The sequence below is a fragment of the Solanum lycopersicum genome, chromosome 4, assembly GCF_036512215.1.
Source record: "Solanum lycopersicum chromosome 4, SLM_r2.1".
Lineage (NCBI taxonomy): Eukaryota > Viridiplantae > Streptophyta > Magnoliopsida > Solanales > Solanaceae > Solanum > Solanum lycopersicum.
This window is the reverse complement of record NC_090803.1, coordinates 8,806,466-8,822,804: the sequence shown is the minus strand read 5'-3', so window position 1 is coordinate 8,822,804 and position 16,339 is coordinate 8,806,466. Positions and strand designations below refer to the sequence as shown.

Here is a 16,339-nt window from a genome sequence, read left to right as displayed (position 1 = left end):
TTTATGTTAGAAATACAAATAGATCACCTTGAATATAAATTACCACATAACATAATTTATAAATTATATTGAATAAAGAAGAGTTTGCAGTAGATGAAAAGACATATGAATATCAAGATGGATTAATGATAAAAATAATATTTTCAAACCTAGGAAGACGATATACAAAAATAGGAAATAATTTATATTTAATGTTAGAAAAAGAAACAGCAAAATTAGAAGATAGTCTAACAACTATGATAAGAATAACAAAAGAAAATGAAGAAATAGATAGATCAAAAGAAATTGAAAAAAGAAAAATACAAGCAAAACAAGAATTACAACATTTAGAAGAAATAAAAAATATAAGGATAAGTGAATTAGAACAAGAATTAGCTAAGTTAAAATTATTATATGAAATTAAACAAAAAGAAAAAGAAAAAGAAAAAGAATTAGAATTAACTAACGAAATAAATGATATAAAACAAAAATTAAAGGAAAACCTTGAAGTAAATGAAATAGATGTAGTAAACGAATCAGATATAATAAATGATCAAAACTCAGAAATGAGTGATATAAGTGGAACATACACAGAAATTGTAGAACAAGTAAATAAGATGAAAAAAATAGAAATAAATACAGGAGATATGAATAAACCTAGCACATCAGGAGTTAAAACCCCAGATAATAGTCCTAGATGGATACTACCAACTTATTATACAGAAAGTTATGAACAATCAGACAGAGCGAATGTAATATGGAATAGCAGATTAAATAAAAAATCGACACCTAAACCAATAACTGAACAATATAATTTCTTAGATCTAGATTGTGTTACAGATAAATAAACAATCTAGATCTAAGAAATTATATTGTTCAGTTATTTGTTTAGGTGTCGATTTTTTATTTATTATGCTATTCCATATTGCATTCGCTCTGTTTGATTGTTCATAATTTTCTGTATAATAAGTTGGTGGTGTCCATCTAGGACTATTTCTAGGACTATTATCTGGGGTTTTAACTCTTGATGTGCTAGGTTTATTCATATCTCCTGTATTTATTTCTAATTTTTTCGGTTTATTTACTTGTTCTAGAATTTCTGTGTATGTTTCACTTATATCACTTATTTTTGAGTTTTGATCATTTATTGTATCTAATTCGTTTACTTCATCTATTTCATTTACTTCAAGGTTTTCCTTTAATTTTTGTTTTATATCATTTATTTCATTAGTTAATTCGAATTCTTTTTATTTTTGTTTTTCTTTTTGTTTAATTTCAATTAATAATTTTAACTTAGCTAATTCTTGTTCTAATTCACTTATCCTTGTATTGTTTATTTCTTCTAAATGTTTTACTTCTTATTTTGCTTGTATTTTTATTTTTTAAATTTCTTTTGATTTATCTATTTCATCATTTTCTTTTGTTATTCTTATCATAGCTGTTAGACTATCTTCTAATTTTGCTGTTTCTTTTTCTAACATTAAATATAAATTATTTCCTATTTTTTTATATCGACTTCCTAGGCTTGAAAATATTATTTTTATCATTAATCCATCTTGATTTTCATATGTCTTTTCATCTATTGCAAAAACTTCTTTATTCATTATAATTTATAAATTATGTCATGTTGTAATTTATATTCAAGGTGATCTATTTGTATTTCTAACATAAATATAACTTTTCTTTGTGATAATATTGATTTTTGACATACTTCTGCTAACATATTTTGTTCAAGTCTATTTTTTCTATGTTCTAATTCTTGCTCTAATTCAGGTATTTTTTCTATTAGTCTTTGTCTATGTTCTATTTCTTTATCCATTTACATTTTTCTATACAGAATTTTAAAAAGTTTACTTAATTTTCTTGGATTTTTAATAGATTTTATCTTATAAATATATTACTTCTTTTTTGCCAAATTTCAAACCTTTTTGGTTCAATCATACTTTTATAATTCTAATTCTATTTCATCATATGGATCTATGTCATGGTATGATTAGTTCTGCCCAACTTTGGGTTGTTTCTACTATTATTTCTAATATTATTAATTTTTTTATAAATTATTCTCTTTATGTCAGAATCAAGGTCTTTTAATAAATAGAGTACTAATATCTTATAATTAACATCATCATTTAACGAATATGTATTCATTTTTATCATATGCTTTGCTTTTTAAAGTTTATTCCCTCTAACCTCTTAGTTGATTATACTTATTCATCATATTATACTTAAGTTATTTCAATCATCTGTTCTAGTCACTACTATGGTTTTCTTCTTCAATTAGTTACCCTAACAGCGCCTTAACTCTGTGTTTTCCCCTAAACGACTTTCTTGCCTACCGGTTTCCACCTTAGGATGACATAGTCTGGGCTAACCTACTCTCAGAATATTTCCATAGCAAACCTTCTAAAGATGATTATCATAACAGTAATATAGCATGATGAATATTTATAATTAATCAAGAGATTATAAGGAATAAAGCAGTCTTAGCTATTCATAAGCATAAATGAATATACATGTTCTTGTAGATCATCCGTCATAGTTGATTTGTTTTCCATAGATATTTTCTTATCTTAGCTTAATTTTAACTTAGCTCTGATACCAATTTGAGGGGGGTGGAAGCGGAATCTTAGAGAGAGAGTGGAGAGTTTATAATTTAATGTGGCTTGTTTATTTATGAGGGAAGAACCCTCTATTTATACAACCAAACTTACATATCTGACCAATATAAGTGGCCGACACTTACTTTTACACATGGCCTAATTATATTTGACCGACGCTAAATAACAAAAAACTTTACATGACAGTGACCTTTACTTTATTTATGGCCGACACAACTTTTTACATATGACCTTCTTTTATATGGCCGACGCAAAACAACAAAATACTTTATATACTACTATTACTAATTAACATAATTTTACAAATTTTTTATTTGAAGTCCAATTTAAATAGTATAATTATTTAAGGAAACACACTTTACGAATCAAGAATATATATATTTTTATTTAAATAAAGACCACAAAAAAAATTGTGAAAATTGTGACTGTTTGTAAAATTGTTGCAAAACATTTAAACACAAAAAAATTTGAAGATGGATATTTCGAATTTCAACCTAAGTTACCACAAAAAAACTTTAGTAATTTATCAAAATAATTTCAGTACTTCACATAATCTAAAGAAGGGAGTGTTCACGAGTGCACGAAACATAAACAATTTAATTATCCAAACAATCTTGTTGCAAATCAATAATATTATTTTGTTTGAATGCTTCCATCAACAGATTGTTGTTGCTCAAGCAGCATGGAAGACTGTTGAAGCTGCGACATTTGGTGGACTGGCAATAGTGTGTTCTACTCTTGCTTTGCTTGCTGCTCTTGCATTAACTTCAGTCTATGAAAATGTAGCTGCTGCATATGCCGATTGTGTAACTACTGTCTTAATTGCTGGTTCTGCAACATTTGCTGGCTCTGCGAACGCTCAAATTTTTCTTTAGAGAACCGAGGTTTGCTTGTATGGGATTCGTGACACTTTGTGTTCTGAATGAGCTTATGTTACCATGTTGAAGATTGTTAAATCCAGTAGACAACTGTTGCAAAAATCCAGTAGACAGCTGTTGCGGGGAGTTCAAAGAATTACTCAGTCCTAAATCGAAATTGAAACCAGGCCTTACTGAATTTATCATGTATAGCTGAGTGTAAATATTTGTCGATACACCAGACAAGGATTTATGTTGCAAGTTGGTGAAATTATTCCGTTGCATTAACTGCTGCAGTGAGTTCCTAGCTTGCTGATGTTCCATTAACTGACTTCGAAGAAGTTGTTGCTGTATCAGCAGCCGGTTGCACAGAGGTTTTAATTGTTTGTTCGGCATCATTTGCTACACGGGCTGTATAGGAAGTAAATGTGGCAGCACGCTTGAATTTTGCTGTACGGATTTGAAGTTTGCCTGTACGAGGTTCGTTCCACTTTGTGTACTAAATGAGCTTATGTTATCATGATGAAGTTCCCCCTGCTGTAGAGAAGAAGAAGTCACGCTGTGTTCCCAATTGAACCTTAGAAAGAAACTTATCTTCTTCTCAACAGTGACCAGCTTGCCCTTGTGATTAAGTTAAATGTTCTGCTTCTTAAGCCACAAGAAATGCATAATGTGTTCCAGTGTCACTTTGAACATCTGGAGCTTTTCAATGTTCTCCTTTTGAAGAGAGTTATGCTTACAATCAGTAAAAAGAAATTGATTCAGTCACAGTGCTGTTTCTTGTCCTTAGCAAACTTTTAAACTTTATGCTTCAAGTACCTCCAACGGCAACGAAAAAGGGAGCAAACTTTAAAAATTTATGCTTCAAGTACCTCCAACGGCAACGAAAAAGGGAGTAAAGTTTAAGAAATGACATAAAGAGATACATAACATAGCTCATAAGATTTACACAATTCAACAGAATGTTCATTCAAGTGCTTTTTCAGATGATTATAGCCCTTGGCCGAAGAACTATGGAGGCCTAAATTCTATCCCCGAAAGCAAAATAAAAAAACCAAAAGAGATATTACATGTGAAAACAACTTTTTTATGATATCCATGCATTACCACCTCCACTTTACAATCATTCACAATGCTTCAACACAAACAAATTATGCAGATATTAGAAATGAAAAGATATTAGCCTCTTTATAACTATGCAAGCACTGTTTCTAAAGATGACAATCGACAGGAAAGGAACCAAATTAAAGAAGCAAAAATGATAATGTAGTGCCTTGAGCTCTCTGCATCAGTTCCCAATTGGAGGAGTTTCTAATAACCAATAGAATACAATATGAAAATGATGGTGCGTCCTTTGAAGAAACTTGAAAGGGAGTGAACCAAAATTTGGAACTATGATGAAGCATAAGGGGGTGTTGATGACATACCTGCTGCACTTGATGATCAATTTTCTCGTATAAATTATTGAGGTCTGATAAATACATCTCTTTCATATACTTGATCTGCATTACAAATTTTGATTACTCAATTCTGGAAATGTCAATAAAGCATTACCATATGGTAAGGGATAATCAGATCAACTATATGATGCAATAGAGAACAAACTACAGAATTTTCACAAAAGAACCTCCAAGATGAAAAGGTTAAAATTGAAGTAGAAGAGGAAGACTGCAATTCCGGTAAAACAAGTAACTGATCTTTGCTTCCTTTAGCTTCTTGGTACTTACATCAAGAATACAACTTCCGTATTGTGATTGTAGACCATCCCAACCAGGATAAATTAAAACATACTTTTGTAAAGTTAGTTGGAAGATACAACACAGTTTAATAGCAATCACTATTTTTTTTCACTTTACACCTTTATCATCAATGACGTAAAAAACAAGGGTAAACAATGAAATAATAAAGATGTAGTACAACTAAATCCTGAAATAAGACATACATAGTAAGATGAACTAATAATACAACTTGGTTTCTTATATAACCACACGTTTATAACCTCCTAACATCAATGTATTTCATACTTAGCTTAATTATTGGTCTTTCTTTTGCTACTAAATCCTAAAATAGTATAGACATAGGTTGGATGAACAAATAATACAACTTGGTTTCTTACATTACTACACATTATTGTTGGGCTATTGACCATGGTCCAGGCAAAGGCCCATGGCCTAATCCTACTTGGAAAAGGATTGTAATAATTCTCTTTATTTGGTTTCCAATTCTATTAGGAAAAGGATTAGAATTGTAATCCTATTTGTAGTTGGTTTTGGCATTATAAGAAAAAGCACAACTCTATAAATAGAGGATGTTTTTGAGAGAATAATTAATTTCTCATTGGTATTGTCTTTGAAATACAATAGAACATAAGAGTGGTTTTTGAGAGAGCTTTCAACAAGAGAAAAGAAAGAAAGAAAATTGCAGTCTTTTTCTCCGACCAGCAACGTTCAGATCGTGTTTTTCGATTAACTAACTGTTGGACTGTGTTGAAATTTGGATTGAGTGTTCCTGGCATCTTGGTTGTTGATTTGGATGGTGGAGATCAGATTCGGTGGTCAGCAAGATCCTTTTTTAGGTCCCGAACAAAAGCTGGGTTTGGGTGGTGTTTCTTTATATTTATCTTTTGTTGGTGTAGCTATTGTTTGTTCTCTTTTGGCACTTGTTGTGTAGACATTAGAAGAATATTTGTAACCCTTTTATTGGTATAGTGAAGCAATTCGGATCTTGTCGATCCCGTGGTGGTTACCTTCGATTTGAAGGGTTTTTCCAAGTTATACTTGGTGTTCTTTATTGTTAGATATTCAGTTTCATCTTTTCGTCACAACAAGTGGTATCAGAGCTACGGTTATCCATATGGAGTGGAATATGAGCAAGGTGGTATGTCTAAACTGAAGAAACTACAACATATGGAAAAGCAAGATAAAAGATCTATTGTTCGTGAAGAAGATGCATCTTCCGGTTTTTTCTGCTCATAAACCCGAGAATTTGACTGATGAAAATTGGGAATTTGAGCACCAAATAAGTATGTGTATATATAAGACAATAGTTTGAAAATAATGTTCGCAATCATATTGTGAATGAGACACATGCTAGAACATTGTGTGAAAAGTTGGAGACGCTTTACGCTTCAAAAACTGACAATAACAAGTTGTTCTTGTTAAAGTAATTGATGACCTTTAAATACAAGGAGGACAGTCCTATTCTTGATCATATAAATGGTTTTTAGGGTATTCTTGATCAGATATCAGGAATGGGTGTGAATTTTGATGATGAAATACAAGGACTTTGGCTTCTTAATACTCTACTGAATTTTTGGGAAACTCATCGTGTGTTTTTAACAAATTCTGCCACTGGAGGAAAGGTGACTATGGAATATGCAAAGAGTGGTATGTTGAATGAAGAGGTTAGAAGGAAATCTCAAGACACATCTTAACATTCAGATGTTCTATATACAGAAGATCAAGGGAGACATAAGACAAGAAATTTGAGGAATAGAGGTAAAAGCAGAAGCAAGTCAAAATTCAAGAATACAAATATTATATGCTATCATTGTGGAAAGAAAGGACATATTAAAAGATTTTATAAACAATTAAAGCAAGATCTTAAAGAAGGAAAGAAGGAAGAAAACAATGTAAATAATGTTGTTGTTGTTGTCCAAGATGACCTTCTCTTCACTTGTGATAAAGACGTCATCAATTTTGTATCTCAATATAGAAGTTGGATAGTAGATTCTAGAGCCACATCACATGTCACACCAAGAAAAGACTTCTTTTCATCTTATACTTTTGTTAACTCTGAGGTGTAAATGATGGGTAATGCTGGTGAGGTTAAGGTATTTGGTGTTGGCACTATTTGTTTGAAAACCAATACTAGTTCAGCGTTGGTCCTGTCACGACCGGAATCTAGACCCCAGACGAGACCGGCGTCGTTGACCTCTCAGAGGTCGCAGACAAGCCTACTTACGTCATTCTTACTTTACATAGATTAGTTTTAGCGGAAAATTTGAACTTTTTGATTCTTTAATCATACTTGCTGAACATTCTTAACATTTCGTAATCGTTCATCATCAACCATCTAACATTTAAGAGATAAGCAACTGAAAGAAATAATTCATTAAGTATTAATTGTATATCAGCCAAAATAGCACCAATACAAAGTCTGAACCAAAACAGGAAAGAAACACTAGTGGAACATGCTCCACTGGCTCAACTCTAAAATTACGCTAGAATGTAAAACAGTAGCATCCTCGAAAGCATGAGGACCTACCAACTCCGGATGAATGCTGATGTCCAGATAGCTGCAACAAAGAACCTGTAGCTCTACCGTCCACCTGTGCCTGCACCTAAAAGTAGATGTTTGTATGGAATTAGTACACACTTGTACTAAGTATGGGTATATGCAAGCACACACCAAGGACATGCATGAGAAAGAATATCTCTTTCCTAACAACATGATTTTTGGAAGTCAAGTCAGTGGACTTGCCAAATTGAGATTGGGAAAGTTATGCCATGAGAGTGACATGCATCATTATAATTATCTTATGGCACACAACACATAACATATTCATATAGCACATAACATATAACACATACTTCCTTTCATATTATTCATTCGTATACCATGAGACCTTATTATCATAGACTTAACTTTAAGACCTTCCAAAATGAGGGCTCAACATATGGGACCTCAACTAGGGAGCCTTCTTTAACAAACACAGAGTCTGCTCCATTCATTCATACATAATTCGCTTCAATTCATTCATAGGCCAGTGCGAACACCAGCTATACCTAGGATGTAGTTTAAGACTTTCATCGGGTTTGCTGTGCAATGATCAAGAATAACCTAATGTCATTACCTGAATCTAGCTCACCTCTTGATTATCCTATCCTAACACCTTCGGTATCATTCCTTTCTTTATAAGATTCATTTGAGGCTGACCTCATTCATTCATTGGGAACTTTAACTTTAACCGACATAGATCATGTGAGCATCATGAAATCTAGTGTCTCCCCCACACTGAAAAGAGGTGGAATCACCGGCCAAAGCGATTCAATAACATGCTAGCGTATATGGGAATTTAACCCCGCCAGATCCCAATAGTGGAAATATAGGTTCAAAGACTAGGAGATGTATGGAGACCCATACCCGGCAAGCTGGACAGTCTCATCTTATGAGAATTACGTGAACCTCCGCCCTTCTTGAAAGAAGGCATCACCGCTCATAGCTAGCCTATCGGTGCTTGGTATAAAGTTCCATTACATTCAACTCATACATCATAGAAGTTTGCTTCTAGTATGAGAACATCATGGCTCAATAGATGATTTCTCACCTCATCATTAGTATTAAGTGTTTTAAACTCAATATTTTTATTAGAGTATTCATAGAGACTGGTCTCTTTAGTATCTCACACTCACATTGGTAAGTACGTATTTGTAACATTTACTTAGGCTCATTTGAGATTGCTCTCATCATATACATTAGCCTCACATCATGGTTGTCACCACATTCTTCATTTCATTACGTATATCTTAGGTCTACTTACTTTTGAACGTATGTTAAACTTATGTGTCTATACATACAAGCCATGGGGCTTCATTTATAGTTCGTTAAGTGATTCTTATTTTCCTAAGATTATGTATTACAAGACTTATGTATCTTGTGTATATATACCAAGATCTTGATTTTTGATCAAAGTAGATTACATTATTTGTTGAATATTTTACTCACGTATGACATATGTATCAATACGGAGGTTTAACATTATAACTCTAAATTAAATCTCAACATTTTCATAAAATAATAACTTTTCTATTTTTAATTAGAATTCTAAATTAAATCTCCATCAATACATGAAAGAATTAATTTTCTATTTTAATTAGAATTGTAATTCAATCCCCCCCCCCTTTTTTTTAATTTATTCATTAAATTTGCCTCATTGGGGAGGTTGTGTGTTCGAACCCCCACATCCCCCCATATTTTTCCTCTCATTTTCACTGAAGAAGAGGCTGTGAGGTGGATGGTTCGAACCCCCACAGCCCCTCTACTTTTTTTTATTAAATAGGGGAATGGCAGTGAGGTTGTGGGATCGAATCCCCACAACCTCACGTTATTATTTGCGCCTTTCCCTTCAGCGCTAAGGTCGTGGGTTCGATCCCCACGCCTCGCAAAATTTAATTATTTTTTTCTCCCTTCTCGCGCATTCTGGGAGGTCGTGGGTTCGAACCCCACGCCTCCCATTTATTTATTTACTTGATTTTTCTCCTCCTCCTCCTCCTAGGTTGCGAGTTCGACTCCCCCTTACCCCATTCTTTTTTTTTTTGCGAATTTCACCAGCCCCTTTCCCCAGTTCGAGTCCCGCCTTCAACACTACTCTTTATTTATTTTATTAAGGCATGTTTTGGTGAGGTCTCGGGTTCGATCCCTGAAGACCTCACCTATTTTTTTAATTCGTTTTTTGCTCAAATTTTCCAGAATGCGTCTAGAACTTATTTCTAGGTTCTGGAACATTACTCCACAATTTTATACATCATTTTTGCAGGTTAATTTAACATTATTTCTTATACATTCGTTAAGGTTCTTAAAACAAGTTTAGAGGGATGATTTGATAATTTGTTTTAACTAGAATTTAAAGCCTTTCAACCATGTGAATATACAATTTTAAGAGCCTTTAATTGTACACAAAACACGAATAACCTCCCTGCTATTAGCATGCTACAGAAAACTCAAAATCATGATCACAATCTTGTACAAATACATACGTATTTACATACATATTCCCAAAAGAAACATAATTTAAACACATCATTCATGCAAAAAATCTAGCAGCACAACATACCCATCCTACAAATTCGTTAGGGAGCTAAGGACAAGGACATACGAATGGGAACAACCTTAGTTTCAAGAGTTTAAGAAACGTCCAAAAGAAGGTACTCTTGGAGAAAGAATTCCATGAGAGAAACCCATACCTTAATCGATGTTCAAACTTTACTGTTGCTGCCCGGAAAACTCCTCCAAACCTCTCCCAATTCACTTCAACGTACACCTCTCTCGACAAACCTCTCTTAGCCTTGACGTTTTGATTACTTTTTCTTTTGCTTAAAAATTTTTTGTTAGTTCTTCAAGAATGAAAACTGTTGATGTTTTGGCAGAAATAATGTGAGGAAGATGGAGAACGTGAGAGAGGGAGTTAAGAAGTGTGAGAGAGAGAGGACTATTTGGATTAGGAGACTAATTCAAGAATTAGTCAAATAACATTTAAAATAAATAAATACAAATCTGTTTTATTCATTTACTTATTTATTTATTTATTCATTTAAAACGTGAAAGGACAATTATGCCCTTAAATACCTATTTATTCTTATTTATATAATTCTTTTTTTTTTGAATCGTTACATTATCCCCCCCTTAGGAACATTCGTCCCCGAATGACACTACCATTACACCTCATAATGCCAATCAGATCATAGCTTAATTGCTACGTACAATCAGCCAATAGCAACAAATACGAAGAGATAAGGAACTATAGTCTTACGAGTAGGAAGCCTAACCTCAAGAGTTGAAAAGATATGGATATCGGGATCTCATGTCGGCCTCAGCCTCCCACGTAGCACCCTCAACAAGATGGTTTCTCCACAATACCTTCACTGTGGCAATCTCCTTGTTCCTCAGCCGCTTGACCTGCCTGTCTAAGATCTCAACAGGTATTTCCTCATAGGACAAGTCTTCACCAACCCCCAAACCTTCTACAGGCAGGATTGATGCTGGATCACCTAGGCACTTCTTCGACATAGAGACATGAAAGACTGGATGAACAGAAGCTAGCTCCGCAGGCAATGCTAACTCATAGGCCACCTCACCCACGCGTTGTAGGATCTCATATGGCCCCACATACCTCGGACTAAGCTTCCCTTTTCTACCAAATTTCATCACCCCTTTCATAGGAGATATCTTCAAGTAGACCTGGTCACCAACGTTAAATTGTAAGGGTCGCTTTCTGTTGTCTGCATATGATTTTTGTCGGCTGTAAGCAGTAGACAACCTGTCCCTAATCAGTCTAACTTTCTCCAAGGCCTCATGAATGATCTCTGGACCCAAAATAGATGACTCTCCAACCTCGAACCACCCAACTGGAGATCTATACCTCCTACCATACAATGCCTCAAACTGTGTCATCCCAATGCTGGAGTGATAGCTATTATTATACGAGAACTCTATCAAAGGTAGATGGTCATCCCAATTACCTCTAAAGTCAATCACACACGCTCTTAACATGTCCTCCAATGTCTGAATAGTGCGCTCTGCCTACCCATCTGTCTGAGGATGAAAGGCAGTGCTAAGTTTCACCTGTGTGCCTCAGCTTTCTGGGAAGATCTCCAAAAATGCGAAGTAAACTGAGCTCCTCTATCTGAAATAATAGACAAAGGGATCCCATTCCATCTCACAATCTCATCAATGTAAAGTCTCACGTAATCCTCGGCCCTGTAAGTAGACTTCACAGGGATAAAGTGGGCTGACTTAGTCAATCTGTCCACAACAACCCATATAGAGTCATGCTGCCTCCTAGTCCTCGGAAGACCAACTACGAAGTCCATATTAATGGCCTCCCATTTCCAAGTCGGAACCTCAATAATCTGAGTCAGACCACCAGGCTTAAGATGCTCTACCTTAACCTGCTGACAATTAGGACACTTAGCCACATAGTCTGCAATATCCTTCTTCATGCCATCCCACCAATAAATCTGCTTAAGATCATGATACATTTTTGTGGAACCTGGATGTATTGAATATCTAGAACCATGGGCCTCTGTAACAATCTTCGTCCGTAAATCATCTACATCTGGTACGCACAACCGGTTCTGGTATCTAAGTATGCCATCATCTCCCAAAGCAAAAGACTCATTCATTTTTAACAACACTGAGTCCTTCATCTCCATCAACACAGGGTCAAGATGCTGACCCTTTTTGACTTCCACTATCAGGGATGATTCAGAACTAGGGTGAACTGAAACACCTCCACTAGTAGAGTCAACCAACCGCACACCCAGTCTGGCCAGTCTGTGTACCTCTTTCACTAGCTCCTTCTTCTCATCCTCAACGTGGGCTGTACTCCCCATGCTCATCCTGCTCAAAGCATCAGCCACAACATTAGCCTTACCTGGATGATAGTGCACATTCATGTCATAATCCTTCAGCAGCTCCAACCATCTTCGTTGCCGTAGATTCAGCTCCCTCTGTATGAACACGTACTGGAGACTCTTATGATCCGTGAACACATCCACATGTACTCCATAAAGATAATGCCTCCACAGCTTCAATGCAAACACCACAGCAGCCAACTCCAAGTCATGAGTGGGATAATTCTTTTCATGAACCTTGAGCTGTCTGGAAGCATAGGCTATCACCTTACCAGCCTGCATAAGAACACATCTCAAACCAACCCTAGATGCATCACAATAGACAGTGTAATTGTCGCCACTCTTAGGCAGAGTAAGCACTGGGGCTGAAGTGAGTCTGTCCTTGAGCTCCTGGAAACTCTTCTCACAAGTATCCGTCCATTCAAACTTGGATTTCTTCTTTGTCAAGGTTGTAAGTGGGGCAGCAATGGAAGAAAATCCCTCCATGAACCTGCGGTAGTAACCAGCCAATCCCAGAAAGCTACGGATATCGGTGGGTGTAAGAGGCTTTGGCCACTTCTTAACTGCTTCAGTCTTTCTGGGGTCCACTTCTACACCTTGATCGGACACAACATGGCCAGGGAAGGTCACTGATCTCAGCCAGAATTCACACTTGCTGAATTTGGCATACAACTGATGCTGTCTAAGTACCAGCAAGGTTAGTCTCAAATGCTGTTCATGCTCTTCCTTGGTCTTAGAGTAGATGAGAATGCCATCAATGAATACTATGACAAAAGAGTCAAGGTATTCACGGAAGACTCTGTTCATGAGGTCCATAAATGCAGCTGGTGCATTCGTGAGACCGAATGACATAACCAAGAACTCATAATGACCATAACGGGTACGAAAAGCTGTTTTTGGGACATCCCCATCCCTAACCCTAAGCTGATGATACCCTGAACGAAGATCAATCTTAGAGAAGAAACTAAACCCTTGGAGCTGATCGAACAAATCATCAATTCTGGGAAGTGGATACTTATTCTTTATAGTGACTTTGTTGAGCTGCCGATAATCGATACACATTCTAAGGGTCCCATCTCTTTTCTTTACAAACAACACTGGAGCGCCCCAAGGGGATATGCTCGGCTGAATGAAACCCTTATCAGTGAGATCTTTTAACTGCAGCTTCAACTCCTTGAGTTCTGCTGGAGCCATTCTATAAGGAGGAATTTAGATTGGTTTAGTATCAGGTTCTAAGTCGATACCAAAGTCAATCTCTCGAAGGGGAGGGACTCCAGGCAAATCTTCAGGAAACACATCTAGGAATTCAGTTACTACAGACACCGAGTCTATGGAAGGAACATCATGATCTAAATCATTAACACTCACTAGATGACATAATAACCCTTTGGCCATCATTTTATTGGCCTTAAGATTTGAAATCAAGGGGTTAGGACGAATCGGGTTGTACCCCTCCCAGACTAACTCTTCTCCATTAGGGAATCGAAACCTCACCACCCTACTATGACAGTCCAAGCAAGCATAATAGCTGTGAAGCCAGTCCATGCCAAGAATAATATCAAAATCACGCATGAATAACTCAATCAAGTTTGCACACATAGCCTTGCCACTCACAACTATTGGGCAATTCTTGTATACCCTATCAGTTCTCGCATTTTCTCCTAAAGGCGTACTAACCACTATAGGATCATGCAAAACTTCAGGTAGTATTTCAAAAGTAAGGGCAAGTAGAGGAGTCACAAAGGAAAGCGTAGACCCTGGATCAAGTAAAGAATAAACAGAAGTTGAGAATACTTGCAGCATACCTGTGACCACATAAGCGGACTTCTCCTGCTCCTCCCTACCTTTCAAGGCATAAAATATGTTCCTCTTCGGAGGCTCGGCTGCTGCTGCATTATGTGGGGTAGGCCTAGGCTGAGCATTACCCCCAGCCTGACCTCTGTTCTGGGGACAGTCTATGACCATGTGTCCACTCTTACCACAACCGAAACAGGCATTAGTGCCCTGTCTACATTCTCCAAGGTGAGTTCGGCCACACTTAGTACAAGTCTTCCTTGGACGCTGCATCTCACCTCCATTGCCCCTCTTGGGTTCGGGTCCTCCTCCTCTAGGCGTTGTATTTCTCTGAGGGTCAGAATTTCCAGCACTCTGTTGCCCCTTCTTGAATTTGGGCTGCTCGCGGACGCCAAAATTGTTTCCATGGCCTCCATGGCTGGGACCTGCCTGATCTTGAGGCCTAGGCCTCCTAACATCATGTACTCCTCTCCTCTTTCGGCTGTCCTCTACCTGCTGGACATGCATCATTAATCTAGAAAGGTCCATATTATCATGGAGCGTCGCAGCCCGATAATCCTCCTCCAGGTCTCCATTGATTCCTGTGAGGAATCTGCTTATCTCCTCCCTGCTGGTAGAAACCAAGGGAGTAGCATACCTGGATAATTTCAACAAAGTTAAGTACTCTCAGCATTCTTGTTATCAAATACTAAGGGAAGTACATACCTTGATAACTTCACAAACTTCAGGGAATACTCCCTGACATTCATGGATCCTTGCTTGAGGTTGATGAACTCCTCAACCTTGGCCTCTTTCATCTCTCTAGGGAAGAACCTTTCCAAAAATGCTATCTTGAACAGCTCCCAGGTAACTGGCACCCCTCCTAGGACACGGTTATCTCTCCACATTTTGCACCAAGTCTGTGCAACATCTTTGAGCTGGTAGGAAGCCAACTCAGCCTTCTCAATATCAGTGGCCCCCATGGCCACCAGTATCTTATGCAACTCGTCTATAAATTCCTGAGGATCTTCTGAAGTCTTAGCCCTTGTGAAAATTGGAGGATTCATCCTCGTGAAGTCTCGCAGTCTGTCAGCTATGCTGCGAACCGGTGGGTTTTCCCTCAGAACATCCTGCCGGTTGACTTGGGCAGTCATAGCTTGGGCCTGCATCGTGATGGCCTGTGCCATCTGAGCTAGAGATGCCCTCACCTCCGCATCAGTCAACCCAGCTGGGTTAACTGGCATGGCCACTCCTTCAGCTGGAGCCTGGGGTGGATTCTGATTACCCCTAGCTGCTGCTGCTCCCGTCCTCAGACCCTTAGTTCCCCAAGTGTTCATTCTCTGAAAACAACAAGTTTGATGTTAGACACGTTCGTAACACCAAGAATTCAAACATTAGGAAAAGCACAATAAGATTAGAAGAAGGGAAGTCTTTCCTACGCATCATGCAGTCTCTAATCCAGGATAGTGGTGCACTTCACTACCATGACTTAGAAACTACTCAATGTGGTTGATGTGAACTCATTATTCTAGGAATTTAACCTAGCGCTCTGATACCAACTTTGTCATGACCGGAATCTAGACCCCAGACGAGACCGGCGTCGTTGACCTCTCAGAGGTCGCAGACAAGCCTACTTACGTCATTCTTACTTTACATAGATTAATTTTAGCTGAAAATTTGAAATTTTTGATTCTTTAATCATACAAGCTGAACATTCTCAACATTTCGTAATCGTTCATCATCAACCATCTAACATTTAAGAGATAAGCAACTGAAAGAAATAATTCATTAAGTATTAATTGTATATCGGCCAAAATAGCACCAATACAAAGTCTGAACCAAAATAGGAAAGAAACACAAGTGGAACATGCTCCACTGGCTCAACTCTAAAACTACGCTAGAATGTAAAACAGTAGCATCCTCGAAAGCATGAGGACCTACCAACTCCGGATGAATGCTGACGTCCAGATAGCTGCAA

General features: G+C 36.9%; 1 pseudogene; it reads right to left on the bottom strand.

Annotated features, from left to right (window-relative positions):
- Positions 1 to 3,758: 3,758 nt before the first annotated feature.
- On the bottom strand, positions 3,759 to 15,548 carry LOC138347934 (uncharacterized; annotated as a pseudogene).
- Between the last annotated feature and the right edge of the window lie 791 nt (positions 15,549 to 16,339).